At 33.6% G+C, this 25,789-nt stretch overlaps 2 long non-coding RNA genes across 8 annotated transcripts in view; one reads left to right on the top strand and one right to left on the bottom strand.

Annotated features, from left to right (window-relative positions):
- Positions 1–25,789, bottom strand: part of LOC143679448 (uncharacterized) — a 206,903-nt gene that overhangs the window by 167,773 nt on the left and 13,341 nt on the right. For 6 of the 7 annotated variants that reach the window (XR_013173778.1, XR_013173774.1, XR_013173773.1 and 3 more), the window contains exon 2: positions 15,041–15,092. This is a non-coding gene — a long non-coding RNA (uncharacterized LOC143679448). Of the gene's footprint in view, positions 1–15,040; positions 15,093–15,533; positions 15,574–25,789 lie in introns of those variants that run through there. The other variant, XR_013173772.1, reaches the window with a different exon arrangement.
- Positions 15,623–21,825, top strand: LOC143679447 (uncharacterized). Its single transcript, XR_013173771.1, has 3 exons — positions 15,623–15,724; positions 20,873–20,967; positions 21,662–21,825. It is a non-coding gene; the product is annotated as an uncharacterized LOC143679447 (long non-coding RNA).

The following is a 25,789-nucleotide window of genomic DNA, read 5'->3' as shown; positions in this document are numbered from 1 at the left end:
AGATCTTTTAAGATTTTGTAGAAGTATTAGAAAATCTCATTAAATTCTTTAAGGCTCCCAGCCCAAATATAGAGAAACAGAAGTGAGAAAGGGGTTAGTAAGCTGCATACAAGCTATACAGCAAAGGGGTTTGTTATAAAGGAAAAAAGAAACAAAGAAAAAATGTGATGTGTAAAAACCAAAATAAGCTGAAATAAGCACTGCATTTATAGTAATAACACTGAAAGTTAATGCATTAAACTTATCAATCAAGACATAGGTTGGCAGAATGGACAGAAAAGCCTGGTTCAGATATATTTTGTTTGCAAGAGACTCATATGGACACAAAGACATTGAAAGTGAAAGGATGGTGAAAGATATCCCATGCAAATTGTAACAAAAAAAATGAACTCAGATAGTTACACTGGTATCAAGTAAAATACACTTCAAGTCAAAAGCTGTTATAAGAGACAAAGAAGAACACTATATATTAATAAAAGGGACAATCCTCCCCCAATGAATAACAATCTTAAATATTTATGCATCTAACCATTGTGCAAGCACGAGAGGCAAACACAATGAATAAACTGAAGTTGGAGACTTCAATATACAACTCTTGTCAATGGCTATAACATCTAGACAGAGGACCAGAAAGGAAAAAGAGAACTGGAGTAGTATGATAAATGAACTAATCCTAAGAGACATATACAGAACATTACACCCCAAACCAGCAGGATATACATTGTTCTCTAGTGCACAGGGATCATTCTCAAAGATAGAACACATGTTGGGTCACAAAATAAGTCTTAGTAAATTTTAAAAGACTAAAATGATATAAAGCACCTTCTCTGACCATAATGGAATGAAGTTAAAATTCAATAACAGACAGAGAATTGAAAATCCACAAATATATGGAAGTTAAATAACATACTCTTAAACCATCATTGGGACAAAGAAGAACTGATAAGAAAAAGAGGTAAATATCTTGAGATGAATGAAAATAAGAACACAATATATCAAGACTTATGGGATGCAGCAAAGGCAGAGCTGAGGGGAGATTTTATGGCACTAAATAATTACATTAAAAATGAAGAAAGAATTAGAATTAAAACCTATCTGCAAACCTGGAGAAACTAGAAAATGAACAAATTAAACCTAAAACAAGAAGAAGGAAAAAATAAAGATTACAGCTGAAAAAAAGTAAAGTAGAGAGTAAATAAATGAGTATTAATAAAATTAAAATTAGTTCTTTGAAAAGGTCAATAAAATTGTCAAACATTTGGATGGACTACAAAAAAAAAAGAGAGAAAACACAAATAAATAAAATTAGAAATGAGAGGGAGGTTATTAACACTGACTTAACAAAGATAAAAAGGACCATAAGAAGGTACTGTGAATAAATGCATGCCAACAAATAGACAAACTAGATGAAATGGACATATTCCTAGGAACATTCAAAGAATCAACACTAACTCCAAAAGGCATAAGGATCTTAACAGACCAATAACAAGTAAAGAGACTTCTCTGTCATCAAAAACCTCCCACCAAAGAAAATTCAGGACCAACTGGCTTCACAGGTGAATTCTTCCAAACATTCCAAGAAGAATTAAAGCAATTCTTCTCAAAAACTCCAAAAATATTGGAGAGGAGGGAATAATATCTAACTCATTCTAAAATACCAGCATCAACTTAATATCAAAGATAGGTAAAGATACAAGAAAAGTACAGACCAATTTCTCATATATTATAGATATAAAAATCCTTAACAAAATACTTGCAAATCAAATCCAACAACCCATTAAAAAGATTATACATCATGATCAACTACGTTATATCCCAGGTATGCAAGGATGGTTCAATACAAGGAGTCAGTTAATATAATACGCCACAATAACAAACCAAAGGAAATAAACATATGAAATAATATAACAAACCAAAAGGAATAAACATGTTATCATCTCAACCGATATAGAAAATGCATTTGACAAAATCCAACATTCTTTAAATAAAAAAGAAAAATGCAGAAAAAATAGGAATCAGAAGAAACCTCCTCAACATGATAAAGGGCATATATGAAAATCTACAGCTAACATCACACACTGGTGAAAGACTAAAGGATTTCTCCCTAAGATCTGGACAAGACAAGATATCCACTGTCAGCATTGTTATTCAACATTGTACTGGAAGTTTTAGCCAGAGTAGTTAAAAAGGAGGGAAGGGGAGGGGAGGGGAGGGGAGGGAAGGGAAGGGAGGGAAGTAAGGAAGGAGAAAAGACATATACATTGCAAAAGAAGAAGTAAAACTTCCACTATTTACAGATGACATGATCCTATACATATATTTAAAATCCTAAAACATCTACAAAAAAGCTACTAGAGTTAATAAATGAATTTAACAAAGGATGTGGATTATGCATACACAGAAACCTACAAAGCTTTACTAAAATAAATTAAAGAATATCTAAATAAATCAAAGAATATCCCATGCTCATGGATTAGGAGACTAAGTATTGTAAAATGTCAAATCTACCCAAAATGACTTATAGATTCAATGCAATCCCAATAAAAATTCCAACAATCTAATTAGCAGAAATGGAAAAAAACAATTATCAAATTTATTGGAATTTTAAGTGGTACTGAATAACCAAAAACATCATGAAAAAGAAGAATGAAGTTGGATAACTCTCACTCCCTGATCTTAAAAATTATTACACAACTACAGTAATCTCAACAGCATGTTACAGGTACATAGATAGATATATAGACAATGGAGTTGAAGTGAGAGTTTAAAAATAGACCCTCGTATCTATGACAAATTGATGTTTGACAAGGCTGTCAAGCTGACTCATTTGGGAAAGAGTATTCTCTCCAACAAATAATGCTGGAGGAAGTAGATATCCTTATGCAAAGAATGAAGGAGGACCACTATCTCACACTATATTAAAAAATTAACTCAAAATGGATCTAAGACCTAAGTATAAGAATCAGGACTATGAAACTCCTAGAAGAAAATATAGTGAAGCATCATTAGGATCTTGTGTTAAACAATGGTTTCCTAGACTTTACACCCAACATAAGCCACAAAAGAAAATTAGATAAATGGGATCTCATAAAAATTAAAAAAAATTTATGCATCAAAGAACTTTATTATAAAAATGAAAAGATATCCTACTCAATGGGACAAAATATTTGGAATCCACATATCCAATAGAGGTTTAAAGTATAGAATACATAAAGAAATTCTACAACTCAACAATTAAAAGACAAACAATACAATTAAAAAATGGGCAAACAATATGAATATGCATTTCTCTAAAGAAGGTACACAAATGGCTTAATAGCACATGAAAAGATGCTCAACATCATTAACTATTAGGGAAATGCAGATCAAAACAAAAGTGAGATACCTTTTCACACCCACTAGAATGGCTATGATTAAAAAAAACAGAAAATTACAAGTGTTGGAGAGGATGTTGAGATATATGAATATTCATTTCATTGCTGGCAGGAATGTAAAATGACTCAGCCTCTGTGGAAGACACTTTGTCATGGCTCAGAAAGCCAAGTATAGAACTGAATTAGCATATGTTTAGTTTGTTAAGGCTGCCAGAATACAATACACCAAGATGGACTAGGCTATTACAAAGGGGATTTATTTAGTTACAAATTTATGGTGCCTCAGAGGAAAGGCAGCTAGCTTTCATCTGAGTTTCTCTGTCATATGGGAAGTCATATGGCGACATCAGCTGGTATTCTCTCCTGGCTTCTGGGTTCCAATCAACCCGTTAAAGAAGAAAATGATATATTAATATTCAATAATAAAATATTAAATGTTTTCTTTTAAAAAAAATTCCATTAAGAAACACAAGCCTCAGAAAGGGAGAAAATATTTATAAATCATATTCCTGATAAATTCCTTATACCATGAAATATATATATTTCAAAAATCCTTTCAATACCTGAAAATAACACCTACAATAAAAATGAGCAAAACATTTGAATGGATCTCTCAACAAAGAAAATATACTAATGATTAACACACACATACATGAAAACATGCTCAGTATTATTGTTCATTACAGAAGCAAATTAAAATTTAATTTGATACCACTACACATACACTAGATAGCTATAATAAAAAGATTCACAATACCATGTATTTACAAGTATGTGAAGAAGCTGAAATCCTCGTACGTTGCTGGTGGCAGCCATTTTGGAAGATGTTATAGCCATTTTGGGAAAAAGTTTACCAGTCTTATAAATTGTTAAATATATGTTTACAGTAAGAGCAAACATTCTGTTGATATTCAATCTACCCAACAGGAGTGAAAATACATGGCCACAAAAAACCTTGTGCACAAATTCTGATAGGGGCATTATTCCATTACAGCCAACATTGTAATAATGTAAATGAAAATCAACTGTTGAATATTTAAAGAAATGTGATAGAGCCATGCTCTGCAATAAAAAAGAACAAACTGCTGATGCATGCAACGGCATTAATAAGGCTCTAAAAGACTATGCTAAGTTAAATAAGCCAGGCACAGAAAAAATTACATATTATAAATACAATTTTAAGAAAAAGCAAAATTAGTGAGATGAAAACAGATTAGTATCTGAGTCTGCGAATGCCATCTGGGATTTCCTGTAAAGAGGTACAAAGGAGCATTTTAACTGATGAATGCGTTCTAAAACTGGATTTTGTTTTTATCACAAGATTGTACAAATTCATTATGATCATCAAACTCTGCATTTAAATGGGTGATTTTATGATATGCAAATTATACTTCAATAATTATGCTAAAATGCAACACAGTAATTCAGAATACAAAACAAAAAACAAAGAATTTTATAGACAAAGCCCTAGTCATATAATATTTTCCAGAGAAACTCCTAAGTAAACCAGACACTTAATGCTAAAATACTGAAATGCAAAATGATGCTACAAAATATTCATTTTGAAAAGAGTGGGGTGAACATTAATATGCAAACAAATAAATGTAGAAAAGGGAAAATCATTTAATGAAGTATCTTACTATTTATAAACTAGTAACCAGAATAGGCAAAAATAATTCTCGCAGAAAATGGTATAAACATTCTTAAATTTGAAATAAGTATTAATTCAATAATCTTTAATGATGTTGGCGTGCTTTTCTCATGAAGGTGACTGGACACTGATGAACAGACTTCTGGTTTTCCATAGGTATTAAATAAGATTATTGGAAATATGTATCAATTATGTTACTTTACCATTATAAGAAGACAAATGCTTTGGAATTTTCCGGACAAAATATTGGGAGAATCCATTGCCCATGTGCTTGTCTTTATACTTCGACACAGAAGTATTTTCTGAGAACAAACAAACATTGGCCCTGCTTCTATGGATTTCCTTGATTCCCTCATATTTTAGTTAGGATGTCCCAGTGTGTGTTTTGTATTCAAGAATATTCATTTTTACGTAGTTGACTATCAAAATGTAAGCATTTTCTTTAAAATTATTGTTTAATTTATAATGTTTAAAGTTATGATGCAAACACTAAAAATAAGAGTGTAAAGTATAATTTTCTGGAAAGTAAATCTTCTTCCCATCCCACACCCTAAAGAACTTTCCACACACTGTTACCATTTTCCACATATTTTCAGTGCAAATGTAATCTTGCAAATGACAATATATGTCTAGCTATTTAGTTATTCACAATTTGGATGTATTATAATATATATATAGTTTCCTTCTACAAAGAACCATTTAAGATATTCTTATCCTTTATTACTTGAAAACACATGTGTGAATATATAAGTAATATATTGCTTTATATCAAAATGGGTTGCTCACGGAACCAGTGCATTTTTTATTATAATACATACAACCTAAATTGCCATCGCAAGAAGGGTCATGAGTTTGTGTTCCAGCCAAAAGGTATGAGAACACCCATTTTCCTGAACCCTGTGAATTGTGTTTTTCTTTGTTAAATGAAAAGTTGCAAAATAAGATTGAATTTTTAAAGAATAAATGGGATGACTACCTTTCACATACTTACAATCTTATAGTAACTTCAAAGAATATCTTTTTAGGTTTTTTTTTTTACCTAATTTTAGCTGGATTTAAAATCTTATTTTAACTGACTTATAATTCTTCTATATGTTTGAATTGTTGGTATTTAATGCATTTGTTAACATTTTATTTTAGATCAGTTTTGGATTTAGAAAAAAATTGAGTACATAGTACAGAGAATTCCCATTGTCCTCACGCATTTCCCTATGACTAACATCTAACATAAATATAGCACATTTGTTAAAGTAGTGAGCCAATATTAATGCATTATTATAGAGTCTATGCTTTTTCAAATTTCCTTAGTTTGTATCTCATGTCCCTTTATTATTTTGGGATTCCATCCAGTATTCTACATTACATTTAGCAGCCAGACCTCCATATTGCTCCTTTTGACTATGTTCTCATTTCATGTTCTGCTTGTTTTTGATAAGCTTGACAATTGTCAGTAATAATGGTCAGATATTTTATATACTTATCCTCAAGTGAGATTTGCCTGATGTTTTTCTCATGATTAGAGTAGGGTTATCGATTCTTGCAACAAATATCACAGAGGTAAAGTGCCATTTTCAACACATCAAATCAGTGGTATACCCTATCAACATAGCTAATCACTGTTGAAGTTATTCTGGAAATCCTGACTACGGTGATGTTTGTCAGGTTTTTCTACTCCAATGTTAGTGTTTCGTTTTGCTTTGTTTTTTTGCCTTTCAATGTACTTTTTGGAAGGAAGTCACTGTGTGCAACCCACAATTAAGAATTAGAGAGATATACTCCACCTCCTTGTAAACAAACACAAAAATTATTTTTATTTCTGCACAGGAAATTTGTCTCTTCTTTATTTTTTTTGCTCTTGGCAGTTTGGAATCACTGTTATAGTCTTCATAGCACCTGTTTATTTCCCATTTAGGTGTGTGAATCACATATACATATGCACTCACAGTTTATACATGAATATATACACAGATTATGCATATATACATATGCATATATGTGTATATAGACATAAATATATTCTTATATATTTTTAAATACAGTTGATTTTATGATCATATTCTATTTTAACATATATTTTTACAAGTATATAAAGAAATTTTCTGTTGAAAATCAGTTTGAGCACATGAACCTCAAATAGTCATCACAACAATCTGACATATTTTTACTATCCTGTTGGTAAACAGGTCTATATGGTCTAGTCCATATGTCCTATTTCTTCTGGTATCAGAAAATATTTTTCCAAAATATAATCCATTTCATGCAAAAGCTTGAATATTTTTACGTATGTGCTCATTTTAATTGTGAAGTGTTTCTTTTCATCTTCTATTTTTTCTGTTTATTGGTTCTAAATTTATTATTGAAAATAGTTTATATTTTGTCATATAGTTTTCATTTTATTTTATTTGTAAATAGTTTGTGCTTTATGTATTTTTAAAGAACCATTTTTGTTTTATTTATAATCTATATTTTAATTTATATTTTCCTTAATCCATGCATAGTTTAGGAATCTTTGCTTAATCCAATGTCACAAAGAATCCCACCTCTATTCTCTATGAAGAATTCAATAATTTAAAAATTTCTCATTTATGTCTATGCTCAATTTTCAATTAATGCTTACACAACTTTAGATTACTTTTGTGTCTTTTTTATTTCTTCAAACTAAAAGTTTCATTAATTTTATTCATTATAATATGTTCATAATTCCTTAACCTGAACTTTTCTATAATTCATATATTAAATATTTAGCATTCGAGTGTCCAATCCATCTAACCCTCTAACTTTGGTAACAATTTTTTATGTTTTTTTAATGCTATTTTATTGAGCTATACTCATATACCATGTATTCACCCAAATTGTACAATCAGTTGGTCTCAATATCATCATATAGTTGTGCATTCATCACTATAATCAATTTTTGAACATTTTCATTTCTCAAAAAATACAGGAATAAAAATGAAAAAAAAGCACATAAAACATCTTATATACCTTATCCTGTCTGCTATTTATTTATTTGTTTTGTTTTCTTACTCATCTGTCCATTCACTGGATAAAGGGAATATCAGCCACACGGTCTTCATAATTATGTGGTCACACTGTAGCAGTGAGATAGTTAAACAATTGTCTCTAAGAATCAAGGCTACTGGAATAGAGCTCACCGGTTTCAGGTATTTCCTTCTATTCTACTATACTAAAATGTGAAAGGGGATATCTCTATACGGCATCAGAATAACCTCCAGAATGACCTCTCAACTCTTTGAAATCTCTCAGCCACTGGAACTATTTTGTTTCATTTCTCTTCCCACTTTTGGCCAAGAAGGATTTCTCAATGCTACAATGCCAGGGCCAGGCTCATCCCCAGGACTCATGCTCCATGTTGCCAGGGAGATTTTCACCCCTGGGAGTCATGTCCCATGTAGGGGGGAGAGAGTGAGCTTACCTGCAGAGCTGGCTTCGAGAAAGGCCACATTTGAGCAACAAAAGAATTTCTCTGGGGGGGTGACTCTTAGGCATAATTATAAGTAGGCTTAACTTCTCTTTTACAGGAATAAGTTTTACAACCCCCAAGAGTGAGGTCTCAGCCTATTAAATTGGCATTCCCCAATGCTTGTAAGAATATCAGGAATTCCTCAGGTGGGAATGTTTACTATTAACACATTTTTTTCCCCAGCCCCTCAGGGGGGCTTTGTAAATACCTTTTTATCCTTTGCCCAAATTACTTTTGGATGTGTGGGGGAACCACATTTGCTGTACAAACCAATAAGATCTCACTCCTTATTCAAGTTCTATATAATGATGGTGTTCAAATAAACTAACCATACGAGATAAATTAGTGTGCTATAGAAAATATAAATTTTGCACCAAATAAACCTATGTTCTTTTGGTCTTACATGGAAGCTGAAGTTTTAAAACACAGTCAATATCATCCTTTACATTTTAGTTTGATTTTTCTTAGTCCTAACCAGATCTACTTCATTCATCTCTCTAATTAAAGTCTGATCTCTTTTTCAGCTTTTTAAATGTTGCTTTATGGGGTATTGCTGACTTTACAGAGCTACGGAATGCTATCCCTGAGTCTCAGGTGTCACACAGTTACCCAAAGTTCCAGGGACCAAGCAAGTTATACACAAAGAGCTCAGGATCTCAGAACTTAGAAATAATCATTACAACTCAGGAATAGATGTGACAGTTGTAAGCATTTGCATGTTAGGAAACTTTACAATTGGCTTTACCTCACAACCTATGCTCACAGATTCAGTTCTCAGTGTTTGTACGCTATGGTTAGTCCATATTAGTGAGGCCTTATAATGTTTGTCTTTTCATTTCTTTCTTAATTTTATAATACCAAATATCAAATATTTATTCTTCTTTATTTGTTAGCATCAAACCATATATTTGATCTCTAGCTAGGGAATATCTGATAGATGAATCTTCCCAAACTCATTTATTTTCCCTTGTTTTCCTCTCCATCTTTGTTATATTACTATGTTATAAAGTTCTTTAATAATTTCTTTTTATTCTGTTATGATCACCCCCAATTTTTTCCACTCTCTTTCTTGAAGATAGACTCAAAATTCCTATTTCAAATGAATGAAATTTGTCGTCTAGTATATTCCCCAAGTCTCTTCAATCTCTGTCTTCTTTTATATTTAAAAAGATTACTTCCATATGTGCTCACGTAGAGAACTTGACTTCATTCTGTATGTTCTGATCAGCAAGTACTGGGACCCACTAAGTTATTTTCATGTCTGTCCTCTGCGATACAAGGATATTATTGCATATAAGTCATCTTTAAATGTCAAATAACGATTAGTAGAACAGGTCATTTATTAAAAGGTCTAATTGCTTCCAAACTAGTATAAATATTTTCTGCAAGAGATTTAGTTTTAATGAATAGAGAAAATGTGCTTCTCTCCCAAACATCACTAAAATTTCAGATTTCATTTTTTAAAGAGAGACAAATGAATTATTCATGTCAAACAAAACTATTTTTAAGAGATTCGAACAAAATACTGATCTTTTAAAATAAAGGGAAATATTTCCTTTTGAAAATTATATAAAAATTTTACAAACCCTCAGAAGAAATACTTAGATTTTATTGTTCTAAGTGACCTACTTTTAGCTAGTTATAATTATTTTCAATTTTCTTTTAATTCAATTTATGAAATGAAGGTTTTTATTTTTAATGGCTAATATACATTCTATTAAAGATTGAAAGCTACACACATGGCTCAATTATTCTTCAATGCAGCAAACTCTTTTTAGGACTCAATGCACATCATATATTAAAAAAAAAGCAGACCTTAGGAAACTGATTTCAGGCTTGAAAGACAAGTGGCATACATATATCTGATATGCTTCCAGCATAACAAAGGATGCAACTTTGATTTCTAAAGTATTGAACACCATGTTCTGGAACTCCTATGAGTTAATGCAAGTTAGATTCTAATTTTCAATGAAGTCTTTATGGAAATAATAAGTACAAAATAACAGGTCCTGTGTGTCTGGTTGATTTAATTAGAATGCTAATAGGGAATTCTTCAGTTAACAAAAGGCAAGAGTCCACATCAAATTTAAACTCAGACATTAGGAATAATGAAGGTCTTTGAAATGCTTTATTAAAAAAATATATTTTCTTACTCAAAATTCTTTAAATATGAAGTGATTAAAGATAAATTTATACAAAAGAATGTGATTGGATGGTACAACATTCTTGTTTTTTTTTCTCAAGTGTACAGTTTGAATAGCTAACCGTCCACTTGGACATTAAATTTCATTGACAATCTCTGAAGAATTGCAGGTTTACTTTAGTGCACCATACAATGCTCTTAATGTTTAGTTTTGGTGGTCTTTTGGCTTATGAAAATCAGGGCACTAACCTTAAACTCTCTGAAACATAATTTTCTCATGTGTAAAAGAAGATGATATTTAGCAACATATCAATAAAATTGTTTTGAAGATGAGTTATATCTGTTATGAAACAATCCATTGCACATTATGAAACAACAATCCACGTTGTTTTTTTTTTTTTTTTAGACTCTTGTGTTCTTGGCATTTTTCTTAACTTCTCAGAGTGTATTAATGTGTCCTTTTCAATATAATGCAGAACTAAATGCATGCTCAGCATTTTTCTCAAGTGCATTTAAGGATATGTGATGAAATCTGAGGCAATTTCAAATTTCCAGCGTCTTCCTATTCTCTCAGGCATACTGCCCTGGCACCAGTATGGGAGCTTAAAACTGATTCTAACATAATCCATGATTCAGACTAGTTTTAAACATTGAAAGAAGAATAAAAGAAAAATGCAACCTTGAATTTTGGGGGGTCAGCAAAATGTCCATATCCAAACAATGTCATTTTCCAGGTGACCTGTTTGTTGATTAATCAGTTTATAAGTACTGTGTTTCTACTTAGCTAAGGACTTCATTATGGTTGTGCAGTAAATACTTACCCTTGCATTTTATCTTTGATCTTTTCTCCTTGGAAATTTAAAGAAAAAATAAAGCAGAGTGGTCTAATGTATTCCGGTTTATAGATAAGAATAGCAACAGAATATTATAAGATTTTAGGAAATCCTGTAACTATGAAGAACAGAATGCAAATAAAAAAAATAATCATTTTGCCAAGGAAAATTGCAGATCAGCTATATAAGAAAATATTATTCATGGAGCTTGAAACTTATAAACTTCTAGAAGTTGTGACCAGGGGATCAAAGGATGATATCTATTTGGCAGATGTGTTTTGATTGTCTAGCATAATGTTTAAAAGTAATAAGCCTAAATTAAAAGTATCACAGTAACACATCAGGATTGGTGAATTATCTAATGTATTTACATGTATACACACAAACACACACACACACAGATGTGGCAGAAATGCACTTCATTTACACATGGCAAAATGGGAGCCACTGATTTTTCTTTTTCTTTTCTTTTTTGTTTTTTTCTGTTTTTTAACATGGGCAGGGACCAGGAATGAACCCAGATCTCCGGCATGGCAGGCAGGAACTCTGCCACTGAACCACCGTTGTCCACCCAGGAGCCAGTGATTTTTTTTCAGTTTGCTCATTCAGTGTTCTAACACTGTGAGGTTTTTATCATTTATGCAACCTGTCCTGCTGATGCTGGCTTTTGTGCTTTTATTCCTATTGTACATTATATGTGAAAATTTGGCCAGGATATATGGTATTCATAAGAAATTCCACCTAGCATAAGAGTATTCTTAAAGCAGGGGATCTCAAGTGGGGTAATGTTGCTTCCCCATCTAGGGATGTTTGGCAGACTCTAGAGACAGTTGTGGTTTTCCCAATGGGGATGAGGTGGGGTGGGACGAGTTCTGCCCGTAGTAGGGAGAAGCCAGGGATTCTGATAACTATTCTAAAATGTACAGAATAGCTTATCCCATGTCCTATCCAATGAAGGACTATCCCACCCAAAATGTCAATATGGCAGAGGACGGCAACTTTGCATTAAAGTGGACCTTTCCCACAAGAACTGTACAATAAAGTTCTATGACAGCAAATAGGTGAGGAAGAGATGCTGAATAGTTTTTATTGATGGCCCTTCCTCACAATTGCTAGCCATCGATTGTTTGTACTGGACACTGCTCAGAGAGTATTCCTTTATCTTCGATCACTATTAACCCTCTTTGATGGTTTGAAGCTGTTGTGTATCTAGAAAAGCCCTGCTCTTTAATCATAATTCAGTGTTGCTGGGTGGGATCCTTTTGATTAAGTTTCTTCAATGCAGACGTGACCCACCCAACTTTGGGTGTGAGCTGTTAATTAGGGGTTCCCATAGAGAAGTGTCTCCACCCCTTTGCGTTGCAGTTGTTTGCTGTAGCCCTTAAAGAGAGAACCATTTTGGAAAAGCGTTAGAGCCCACATGGCCAGAGACCTTTGGCAATCAAGACAGAAATAGCCTAGGTGCTAAGGAAGGACTCACAAAAATAGCTAGACCCTGAAGAGAAGAAATCTCCGGCAAATGCTAAACTAAGAGATGAAACCCAGAGTTTTGTCCTGGACCAGCTAAGAGAAGGCCCACAAATGCTTAGAGAGGAAGCTTGGCAATAGAAACTGGAAGAAATGGACCGAAGAAGAAGGATCAGCAAATGCCAGCTAACTGCCCTCCCAGATTACCCTTCTTTGAGCCAAGGTATCTTTCTCTGGATGCTTTAGTTAGAACATATTTATGGCCTTAGAACTGTAAATTTTTAACTTATTAAATTCCCTCTTTAAAAGCCATTCCATTTCTGTGTATTGCTTTCCAGCATCATTAGCAAACCAAAACACCCTCCTATAAGCTATAGAGCTGAATAATGCTGCAATCCAGGAATGTACTTTTGTAAGTATATTAAACACAGACCACTCTGCAATTCTGTCAAGGGACTGGGAAGTGTAAACTGCAATTTGGCAGCAGGCAAAAGTCCACTTTTTCTCAGCCAATCATCATATAGGAGGCTATCAGACCTAAATTATAATGGCATTTAATAAAGCTTTCTAGAGGATTCTAGGCAATCCAGGGAAGCTAAATGCCTACTGATAGCACTTCTATTGTTTTTAATAATTATTAAAATATCTTCTTGTACTTTAATATGCATTTAATGTATTTCTATAACATCAGTTCCAAAGCTTTTTAAATAAAATTCTCACAGTATGAATATGATATAAGCATAAGCATTGTGGCCAGAGCCGTTCCATGTGACAGATTTGGTAACTAGAACATTGAACAAGACCTAAATTTCCAAATTATAATTTGCTCTGTTTTGTTCTCACGGAACTCTCAAAAATTCCTTTGAAAAGCATTGTGACTCAAACATTTTTACAACATAGAAATCTACTCAGGAAAATTGTGTGTGTGTGCACGTGGGTGCTAATGGTCTTAGGTTCCTGTAGTATCCCAGTAGCTTGGACTTTCTAAAATATGAGTCATCCTCTGAGGGAATTTTTAAAACAACCTATTTAATTCTACCTTTTATAAAAGTAATCCATCCAGGAATGGAAATTTTTATTTTCCCATTTTGGAATATTTATTATTCTAACAGCAGTACAGTAATATTGTTATATATTGTGGTGGATATAATTGTGTACCCAAGTTTGGACATGTTATTGGTCTTGATTTGCATTCTGGTGGGTGTGAACACAATGATGGTCTCTTCAAGATGTTACTTCATTTAAGGTGTGGTGGCCCAAGTGAATGAGGTTAGGCTTTACTCCAGATTACTGGAGTCATGCATAAGAAGAATAAAACCCAGAAATAGAGAGAGAGAAGGCACAGGAAGCAACCTGAAGTTAGAAATCAGGGGACCTGGAAAGTAAAGGAGAAGGTACTGTGCTCTGTGCATTGTCATGTTACAGAAAAGCCAAGGACCAAGGATCACAGGCCCCAGAATGTCATGTCTTGGGGGGGAAGAATCATTTTTGCCTAAATTTGTCGTTTTCCTGACCTCAAAAATTATTTGTCAATTATCACCCACTGTTTAAGCCAACCCATTGTGTGATATTTGTTTGAGCAGATAAACTAAATCATACATATTTTTCAAAGTGCATTATAGTAAATTCAGTAAAATAATAACTGCTTAAAATTCAACTTTAATTTTTGAACAACAGAAACTGTTGTAAATAGTTTTACTCAAGTAAGGCCCCCAAGTTGATTCAAGATAAGATGAATACTTCTTGTGTTTTCTGCACCATAGTATCAAAATGTTTGTGAAAACATATGCATTCAAAAATATTTTATATCACATAAATCTGGCTATATTCATCATCATCATAATGCTGCCTTAGTGTTACAAATTGCCTGACACTTATTGCACTGTATTTTGCCAAACGTCTTAAAATCCTCCCGCTCTATTCTATATGCATATAGCTCTGATGCTAACATAATAACAGATAATTCTGTTTCATTCACATTCTCATATTAAAATTTGACTTCATTTTGAATCATATAACCTTGAAAATGAAGTACTTGAATATATTATCTTATATATAAGATTTACACTTCGTAAAATGTTTACATACCCTTCTCTTCCATAGCCAAAAGAAAGTACTGAGAATGGAAGAGCCACAATACCTGAAAACAAATGAAACACATTTTTAGCATTGTCAAAGTAGTAAGCATTTGCATTCTACCTAGAACAGTCTGCTGTAGTAATTCCAACAATTATTTTTAAGAGACAGCATGAATGACTTTCAGATAAATTGTGAAATTGGTAAATTTCGTGTTGCCTTTTTATCTGAAGTTATTCAACATATATATATTTTTTGTTAAATATTGAAAATTCCCAGCCATTATGTGAAACTGCTTTCATAATACGAGCTTTTAATTCCTTGAACAAAGTACCTTAGTGACTTATTTACATTGAAGCAATAAAGGTCTCTATAATAATTTTGGATCACTACTAGCTTTATTTCTCTATAAACAAAGAAATAAGAGGAATGCATAATTACTTTAACAGATAGATAATAAAAAGTTGTTAGGTCGGGGGAACTGGGAACGGCACTACAACCGCACCTGCGAAGGCTGTGTCACCCCTCCCAACATGGCTTCTGGAACCACCCCTTCCGGATGACATAACTTCCGGAACCGCCCCTTCCGGACACCTGACTTCCAGAGAACCGCCCCTTCCAGACGTCACCTGATCCCTTTGCTTAAAAACTGCCCATCACCCAGACGCTGACTCACCTCCCTCGCTCTTGGATTTGGTGAGCTCAGCCCAGAGCGCAGAATTAAACCCGCCCGGTTTAAATTTCACGGTCTACCATCCTTCTTTCTCACCCTTTTGCCTCCTAAATCTTTCAAGAGTGACAAGTAAAATTCACTTTAGAACATTTTTGTTTAAAATATTTGATAAAGTATGCGACTTATTTTCTTGTTTTTCTTATAGTAGCAATGATTTTTAGGAAACCCCAATTCTTTTATAAAGATTAAATAATCTTGAAATATTTTGGTTTTAATTTTTGAGTTCTTTAATTTCTCCGACTTTCTGCCACATTGAGATCATATCTACACCCGAAAGGACCCAGGGCCCGCCCCCTCCTCCATTTTGAGATAAAGTCCCAGGGCTGCCAACACAACAGAAACAAACATTAAAGGTCAAAGAAGGTAAACCTCCCCTACCCTAATAGCCAAATCTCATGAGAGTCTCCTGAAACTCCATTATAACCAAATCTCAGGAAACTGTTGAACTTTATGATCCATTACTACACACCTCTCTCTCTCTCTCTCTCTCTCTCTCTCTCTCTCTCTCTCTCTCTCTCTCTCTCTCTCTCTCTCTCTCTCTCTCTCTCTCTCTCTCTTCCTATGAGCAACATAGTTTCTCACCTCAAGGCAAGGTTTTGATTATTCTCATGCAAATTGACTATGCATACTTCCCAAGAGTGGAGGATAGCTCTGAGTTGTCCTCAGTTTACTGGAATGGAACTGAGGAATGGAAAACTGGCTAATAAAGGAGATCAGGGTAGGGGACCATCAACACCGAATGCCATACTGACTTTGTCATGATATCCTGAGATGGCATCAAAAGGAAAATCAGTAAGTAGCTACCAGACAGATTCCAGAGATTGTCATGGGCTACCAAACCACCATCTCAGATTCTTCTTTCTGAGAAATCTGCTCAGAATACAGGAGACTAGAAGGAATGAATATTTCCTTCTTGAATTTTAAGAACTGTATTTTTCATTTTATCTAAAAAATTCTTAGCATTATCAGTTTAAATTATTTTTCACTTAGTCACTCTCCTTCTAGATTGAATAATATAATAGAATTTCCAGTATATCCTACAACTCTCATAACCTTTTTCTATGTTGTCCAATCCTTAACATCTCTGTGTTGTTTCTGCATCATTTGAGCAAGTAACTATACAATTACACCTGATCTGCTATTTAGCCCATCATTTCACATTTAATTGCAGTTTGATTCTTTTCCAGATCCACCTGTTATTATTTGACAAGCTTTTTTCTGAAATATATTTATGTATTCTTTATTACTTTAAACATATATTTCATCTAATAATTTTGATTTTGTATGTCTCTTGTTTCTTTTCATTTTATTTATTTTCACATATTTACTTACTTATCATGCAGAGTCTCTCATCATAAGATAGCTTTTTACTTGAAAGCATTGATGCAGCGAATATTGCTCAGGAACATCAACTAAACACTTAGCCTAGAACCACTTTTTAGGTTCTATCTCAATTTTAGCTCTCTGCCTCTGTATACCTGCTCAGGGACAGGAGTCCTCGGGCAAAATTTGTTTCCTCACGGTAACCTCAGGCACTGACACAAATTTCCTTCCTCTAGTCTAGTCTTTGAGGACACTCCCCCTTGGAATTCCCAGCCTTGTGTAAAGGTCTTATTTACAAATTTCCATAGCATGGGTTGGCGCAAGGCTTCATATCTCCTGCCCACCCCTCCATCCAACACACATTATGGACAGTCAAACACAAGCATCTACATCATTAAGACAGAAAACTCTGCGAAGAGGTCTATTTCAGTTTGCTAAACCAGCCGGAATGCAATATACCAGAAATGGATTGGCTTTTACAAAGAGGATTTATTAGGTTATAAATATGCAGTTCTAAGGCCATGAAAATGTCCTATTAAGGCATTAAGAGGAAAATACCTCCTGTGAGGAAAGATTGCTGGTGTCCAGGGTTCCACTGCCACATGGGAAGGCGTATGGTGACATTTGCTGTTCCTTCTATACTTGATTCTGGTTTCATAATACTTCCCTCAGCTCCCATGGGTCCTTCAGCTTCTCCCAGGACATTTATTTTCTACATCCTTCACTTGGTTTCATCTCTCTGCTCTCTCCTTCTGTCTCTCTGTTTTCTGTATATATTGTCTTCATAGAGGACTTCAGTAAAAGGGTTAAGACCCTCCTTGAATGGACTGAGATACATCTCCATAGAAACAACCCAAGCACAAGGTTCTACTCACAATAGATCTGCATCCATAGGGATGGATTAAAAGAACATATGCTTTTCTGAGGTACATAACAGATTCAAACTAGCACAAGATCACATCATGAAATTATGCACATTTCGCTTTTGCTTTGTTTTCATTCTGGGGCTCTGGAGATTTCTCTTTGCAAACTGCTTTGCGAGAAAATTACTTTAGACTATACTTAAGACTAGACTTAGTTATTCTACCCCAAAATCTTAGGTGTTTTGTTGCATGAGAAATTTCAGATTACCTACTTTGTGTTGCTAGATATGGAAGCAAAGTCCCTTCGTACAACAGTAGTACTTTGTGTAGCTTTATCATGCTGCACTTGTATCATTTAGCTATATTGTGCACTCCTTTTGTCCTTGATCTATAACAAAAGTCCCAGAGAAAATAGCCTGCCTAAAGCAATTGTGTTGCATAAATTAATGAGTTGAACTAAAGGGTCAACTCAATTTGCCAGATATTTTCTTTTTATGGTTTTGCTTTGACTATTAGCTCTTTTACATATATACATACACACACACACATACACACACACACACACACACACACACACACACACACACACACATATATATATATATATATATACACAGATCAACTTTTTTTCTGAAATAGAAAGCAAATGAAAGAATTTTGCTTTTGTAGCAAACAGCATAGACTAGTTTTGCCAGATTATAATAAAGCAACTCCAGAATCATAATAACACAATCAAGATATATTTCTTGTTTACTCTAACTGTTGCATGTTGATTGGCAGAGTGTGCATTGATGTTCATGGTAATCAATACAAGACCCAGACTCTTGGATGCACTGTTTTCACATGCATTTTCATGTGCACAATGGTGGGGAAAGGGAGCATAGCTGGAGGAAGGGAGTATTGTGAACCCGACATTGGTTCTTAGAACTTCTGCACAGACTTGACACATATCACGATTACTCACATTGTGTTCAACAAAAGTCCCACGTTCAGGATTTCTCAAAGAGACTAAGGAAATACACCCCCATCATGTTTTGAGGAGGAAGAAAACCAAACTATGTTTATAGCTGGCTTGACTTTAACCGTCTTCTTTCTGGACAGTAAATATTTAGTTTAAGAGCCTTTCCACATAAACTACAATTATCCTTTTCATGAGTGAGGAAAAATAAAGTGGCCATTCAGTTATGACATTGAGTCCTAGATCTCTGGTTGATGTTCTATGTCTTCATGAGGGAAGTTGATAGTTTGAAGTGGACCGAGTTCTGCTCCAAAATCCCTGTTATCACCTTCTGAGAGACTTTTCATTTACGTTGTACTTTTGACCTTAGCATCATGGGTATTTTTCACCTGATTTCGTCATACGCATACAGAGGATTTTTAGGGTTCTAAGGCAACTTTAATTCTCAGTCTTTATTAAGTCTTTATTAAGGCAGATTGTTCATACTCTGGTCAATATGTATCTCCTGAAAACACTGACTTTTTACTTTTGTTTCCTTAATTGTTGATAGTAACACAAGTTAATAGCCACACACATGGTCAATTCCATAATCTTCTGATCATATTAATGAATATCTTGCTTTCTCATTCCTATGTCTTTTTATGGCTTAACATTGGGTGAACCATTGAAAAGAGGGACAATTAGCCTCTATTCTTTGAGCTATTTTCCTCAGTTGAAAGGATTTATTAGAAGCCACACTTTTAGTTCTTAACCTGAAATATCTTAATTTATAAAAGTGTTTGGACAATGAGATATGCATAGGATTTGTCTTAGTCTTCCAAGAATGCTGTAACAAAGTACCCTAGATTTGCTGGCTTAAACTAATTATTGTCACTGCTTTGCAGGCTTAAAGTTCAAAATTTAGATGTCAGAGGGCCATGCATTCTCTGAAGTCTGTGGAGTTGTGGTGTTGACTTGCTGGCAATCCATAACTCAATCATTGTATCTGTCATGGGCCATTCTCTTTCTGTCTGTTTCTTGACTATGTCTAAATTTCCTCTATTTATGAAGACTTCAGTCATATTGGATTAAGCTCCACCCTGATTCAGTTTAGACTCACCTTGATTATATCTTCAAAGATCTTATTTACAAATGGGTTCATAACCACAGGATTGGGGGTTAAGATTTGAATATGTCTTTGTGGTGACATGATTCAGTCTGCAACAATTTTCATCATTACTGTAAGCCTTTGTAGCTCAAGGACTTTCTTTGTTCTATATTTTAGAAATTGAATGTAAGAAGCAATGCTTATTACAATTTTCCAATTTTTGTATTCTCTAGCCCCTTTCATTTCTTCCAGAAAAACTGAAAATTCATTTGGAACTAGCTTTTCTTTTTTTTGCCAATTAACAGCAAAAATCACATGCAATTAATATTTTGTTTTCAAACTTCTTACCCAAGAGTTAAAAGACCATTAGGTCCATGATCCATCCTCCATGTAATCAGAAGTCACCATTTGCCAGTTTCTTTTTCACTATGTTGACTATATCATTATTTTTTCCAGGATGAAGTAAGTTTCTCCCATTTCCTGCTCATAATAGGGTTTTAATAATGTGCCATTTATTTTAGTGTCTTTGTAAAGGTACTATCCCCTTTCAATAATGCCCATTTCTCTTTAGGTCAGAATAAAACTGGCCATGCTGAGGTAGCAAATTGTTTCTATATGTTTATTGCTTAGTAAAACAAAAGTTTATTTGTTCCCACTACTTTTACACTATGAGTTACATTGCTCAACATTACCCTCACTAGAGCGCATTGGCCAATTCAGACTCCATTTTGATCATTCTTCAAAAATCACTGTGGTGGTAGGAAATGACAATGCAAATAGTTCAGTGTCTCTTAACTTTTTAGCCAGAAGTGTCTCCTATCACTTATCCCCACATGTCAATTGGCCCAAAACATCACATGTCTATTCTTATCTCTTACAGTTTCACCATAAGCTTGGATAAAGAGATGATCCAGAAATATCTGATGAACAGCGGTAAAATAACTGATAGCAGTATCTGTGTACAAACAAAAGAAGGTAAAAAGATTCATATGTAATAAAGAAAAACTTAGGACTTACCCAACGTCAATTTTTTAATAATACATGGTCTCTTTCATTGCAAATGAACAATAGAGATTGTTGTAAAACATTTTTGTTAAATTATTTTGAGCATTTGATATAAAATTGAAAATAAGAATTTTAAATTTAAAATAGGTTCATTTTTCTTATGTTTCATAAAGCTCACATCATTTGAAATTTTAGATTATAGTGAAGCATATTTCTTTTTGAGATGTAGAGTTAATCCTAATTAATTATGTATCTTTTATGATAGCAGTATATGATTTATTTTGAGTATACATATTAGGTTTCTTTTAGAATAGTTACATTTTCATTTGCATAGTTCTTATATTTTGAGATGAGTGTCACCAATATATTCTTTAACTTTCTAAAGTCTGTAAAATAAGCTAATTAGATGAGGAAGAATTAAAGAATTACTTTTTCTATTCCTTCCCATTATTTTCAAGGCATTGCCAACTCACAAAATCCTCCAGGTAGATTTTATGTGCTTTGTTTTTTCCTTGGCGCTGAATAATTAATCTATTGAAATGTCTTATCTTAGAATCACAAAATTCCATTAAACTTTCAATGATCTTTATCCTAAACAGTTATTCTGCTTGTTTTTGTTTTGTTTTGTTTTGTTTTGTTTTGTTTTTCTTCTCTGTTTATTCAGATGCAATGAGTGGCTGTCTTCCAGGCATTTGCATTGCAATAACATCAAGTGGCAGGCTAGTCCACTGGCATGAAGCCAAAGAAGTGAGCTGCACTGGGCTTCCTTGTGTTGTCATTATAGTCCTTTCAATGGACCTTTGGTGCCCCCTGAAAAAGGTGCAATTAACTGGGCTGTTTCTTCAGTTGAAATATCATGATTGAATTAAAGAGCATTTTAATATTTTGCAGGGGTGTCAGACCATCTGTTAAATTCTAGCTGGATGTGCTGTGGTCTAATGGACTGGAAATGTATTTTGTGACTGTCCACTCTAGCAATTTTCTCAGCTGCCTTTCTTATTGCCTATATTTTAGCAATCGCATTCTGTGTCACTGAGTGGTCAAAGCAATTTCCACTTAAAAGTCAAAGCCAGGAGGTTTTATTCCTTTTTTTTTTTTTTTGCCTTTAACTTTTCTTTTCTTTCTTTCTTTTTAATTTTTTGATAGCAAAATTGTGGCAAATATCTTAATCTTAAAAAAATAATAACTCCTGATTAACTCTGAGGTGTTGGCTTTACATAAGAAAAGTAGTTTGGAGCCATTTATGTACCCCAGAAAAAGGCACATTCTTTTAATCCGTTCTTGTGGGTGCAAACATACTGTGGGTGGGATCTTTTGGTTAGCTTATTTCGATTAACATGTCACCCACCCAATTCTGGATGGGTCTTAATCTTTTATTGCGGCCCTAATGAGAGGATAAAAGGCAGAAACTCTGAGAGAGAAACACCCTGAAGATGCTAAGAGAAAGCCCACAGACATTCAGAGAGGATGTCACTGGAATCAGAAGCTGAAGGCAATGGAACACAGGAAGGAAAGACCAGCAGATGGCAAATACGTGCCTTCCCATGTGAAAGAGGAACCCCAGACACCAACAGCCTTTCTTCAGAGAAGTTATCTTCTTCTTGATGCCTTAATTTTAACGTGTTGATGGCCTTAGAACTGTAAATTTATAAACTAATAAATCCTCATTGTAAAAGCCAGCCCATTTCTGGTATATTGAATTCTGGCAGCTTTAGCAAACTGAAATAGTAAGGATTCTAACCAAAAACAGTATCCTACTATTTAAAGATTCACATCACACACACAATACACACACACACACATACACACACACACACACACACACACACCAGAAACAGTTTCTTTTTCCTCCAGAATTAAAGCTAGAGAAAGTAAATAAAAATATCTCTGACCCTATGTCTTTCTCTCCCACTCATGCAAAATAGAAAATGAACAATTTCATTTTGAAATATTAAAAGATGACACTTTTGAAGCTAGAGTTCAGTACATCACTAATATAAATTTGCTGATCCATTAAATTTATTAACTAAATGTTTTATTTATTGCATGCTTTACTTCAGGGATTATGTTAGGTTCTACATATAAAAAGATAAGACATTCAAAAATCTCAAGATCTTTAAGAGAAGAGAAATTAGTGAATAATTAATTAAGTATGGTAAATATAAACTAAGGAGAGCTTGATTGGGTCAAATATCAACTAACAGCAAATGGTTTTGCTTTGTAAGTTTCTTTCACTCTCTATTTTTATCTTCTAGAGAGAGAATGACTCTTTAAATTTTATTTCATCCAGTTCCTAGCACTTAATATTGTAAATTGTTTTCTTTCCACTCTTCTTTTTAATTGGAAATTTCCTATTACATGCAGCATCATTTATGGTTCTAGCACAGTTCTTATGTTCTTTTTTTTTTATACTTGTAATCACCCTACAATGCCAGGTATGCTATCTCCTCTTACAACAGTAATTATTTGATGTTGAAGTATTGCTATTCCCCAACGACTAGTTCTCTCTGAGTTTTATGCATGGGAATAATTAGTGTAAAGTTAAGGGTGGCCCAGTTATATTGCTGTTTAATGAAACATGGGTAGAATTGCACATCACCCTCTCAATGAAGTCTCCCTGAATAACCCATCTAAAATTGCAAGTGTCTCCTGGTCATCACTCATCATAATATAGTTTTGCTATATTTTCTGCAGAATATTTATCCTCACTTATCAGACTATGTATTTCATTTATTTTCTCTCCTATCTTCCAACAGATACATATTTGAAAGTAGGGTCAACAAGGTAAAGTAGTTCTTCATTTTTTCCACTGACTTTTTCTTTTCCCTTTGATTCTATAAAAGTGCTTGGGCTTGGGGCAGTGTGATGGTAGCTCAGTGGCAGAATTCTCACCTGCCATGCTGGAGACCCAGGTTCGAGTCTCGGTGCCTGATCATGCACCAAAAAAAAAAAAAAAGGTGCTTAGGATGTAAACAGCACTCTCTAAATTATCAGTTATCACTGGGGGCAGTATGTGATTTGTCAGTTCTAGTTCTTGCATGCTTGAATTGATATACATGTCATTATTCTTTAAATTGTACGTTTACATTGTATACATTTTTATATATGATGAAATTCACTGAAAGCATTAGAGGAGTATGGTTATTTTTCTTTATTTCATACTGCTGACTTCTCTAAAATTATTGATGCCTTTTGGTTTTAATTTTATCTCTGAATTGAGATTCCTGTTACCTGCCCAATAGGGAGTATGGGGACTGCAGCCCAGTTTTCAGAATGTAAGGGTAAGAATTGAGAACAGTTATCATCACTGTTCCCATCTGGCTACTTGTCTAAGTTATGGAACCCACACTTCTTCCAAGAATAACAAGCCATGCAGTGTGGTGACATTTTCTTTGCCCAATTTTGCATCCTTTCTGCTCCACTGAGAAAAGTTTTCTCAGTTATTGCTGCCTGGTATTTCTAGAAACACAAAGAAAATAGATTGATATCTTTGAATGCTTCTGATTGTTAGGCGTTTATTTTCTCAAATGTTCCTGGATACACTCACTTTCTTCATTGCATGCCAATTCAGGAAGAATATTAAAAATATTTAGCAGCCAGCACAATTATATAAATTAGTATATTTAGATATATATAATAAGTGAATTTATATTTTTCTTGATTCTCGATTAGGCTAAACACTGAGTGATATAATTTGGTGCACATATCAAATAATTATAATCATTTGTCTTATATTTAACATCAGATTAAATGCCATATGATCAGAATTTAGTCTAATAGTCTAAGTTAGCTCCCTTTTGTTCATCTTGCTATAGAATTTTAAAATTTTCTTTATGAAGCTTATGGAGAACTTATAATTAAAATTTTATAGATAAATGTAGCTCTCAAGGTTAATGACCCAGGTCTCCACTATACTACAAGAGATTAAATGTCATATGATCAGAATTTAGTCTAATAGTCTAGTTTAGCTCCCTTTTATTCATCTTGCTATAGAATTTAAAAATTTTCTTTATAAAGCTTATGGAGAATTTATAATTAAAATTTTATAGATAAATGTGGCTTTTAAGGTTAATGACCCAGGTCTCCACTATACTACAAGTTCCAGAGGGTAGGAATAAAAGAATTTTTTTCCCCACAATTCTCTTCACATAAAATAAAAATTTGATGGTATTTAATATATTATATAGTTGTTTATAAAAACTAAAGGAGGGCAGGCAACCGTGGCTCAGTGGCAGAATTCTTGCCTGTGATACCAGAGACCTGGGTTCAATTCCCAGAGCCTGCCCATGCAAAAAAAATAAAATAAAAACAAACTAAAGCAACGACATGGTGAAATGTTAAGTTGCTAAACTTTGATAAAAAGTATTCAATCTATATTAGACTAGTTGATAGACAGTTATGAAAATATTGGGCATTTAAAATTTACACCTATCTGTGTAAGAAGGAAAAATGTTAGGAAAGAGGTAAGTAGGAGTGTGTGAGTATGAATTACTTGGACAAACTAAATGAGGAGTTTACATTTAAGTGGTGGTGATAATCTACAAAACACGATCTGGCAGTACAAATTAGATTATTTTAGAGAGTGCTGGAAAACATTAAAACCAATCGCAAAAATAATCTTCAAAAAATTTTTAAAAATAAAATTACTTTCCAGTCACTACATAAATATGTAGAGATACATTTAAAAAGTAATATTAGAATTATAAGTCTAATGGAAAAACATGTAGGAGAACATCAATATATATCAGAAAAAGCTTTTAAACCCATAAAAAGTAAAACTTAGGGCAAATAG

Source organism: Tamandua tetradactyla, chromosome 4, assembly GCF_023851605.1.
Source record: "Tamandua tetradactyla isolate mTamTet1 chromosome 4, mTamTet1.pri, whole genome shotgun sequence".
Taxonomy (NCBI): domain Eukaryota; kingdom Metazoa; phylum Chordata; class Mammalia; order Pilosa; family Myrmecophagidae; genus Tamandua; species Tamandua tetradactyla.
This window is presented reverse-complemented; position numbering and strand designations above follow the sequence as displayed.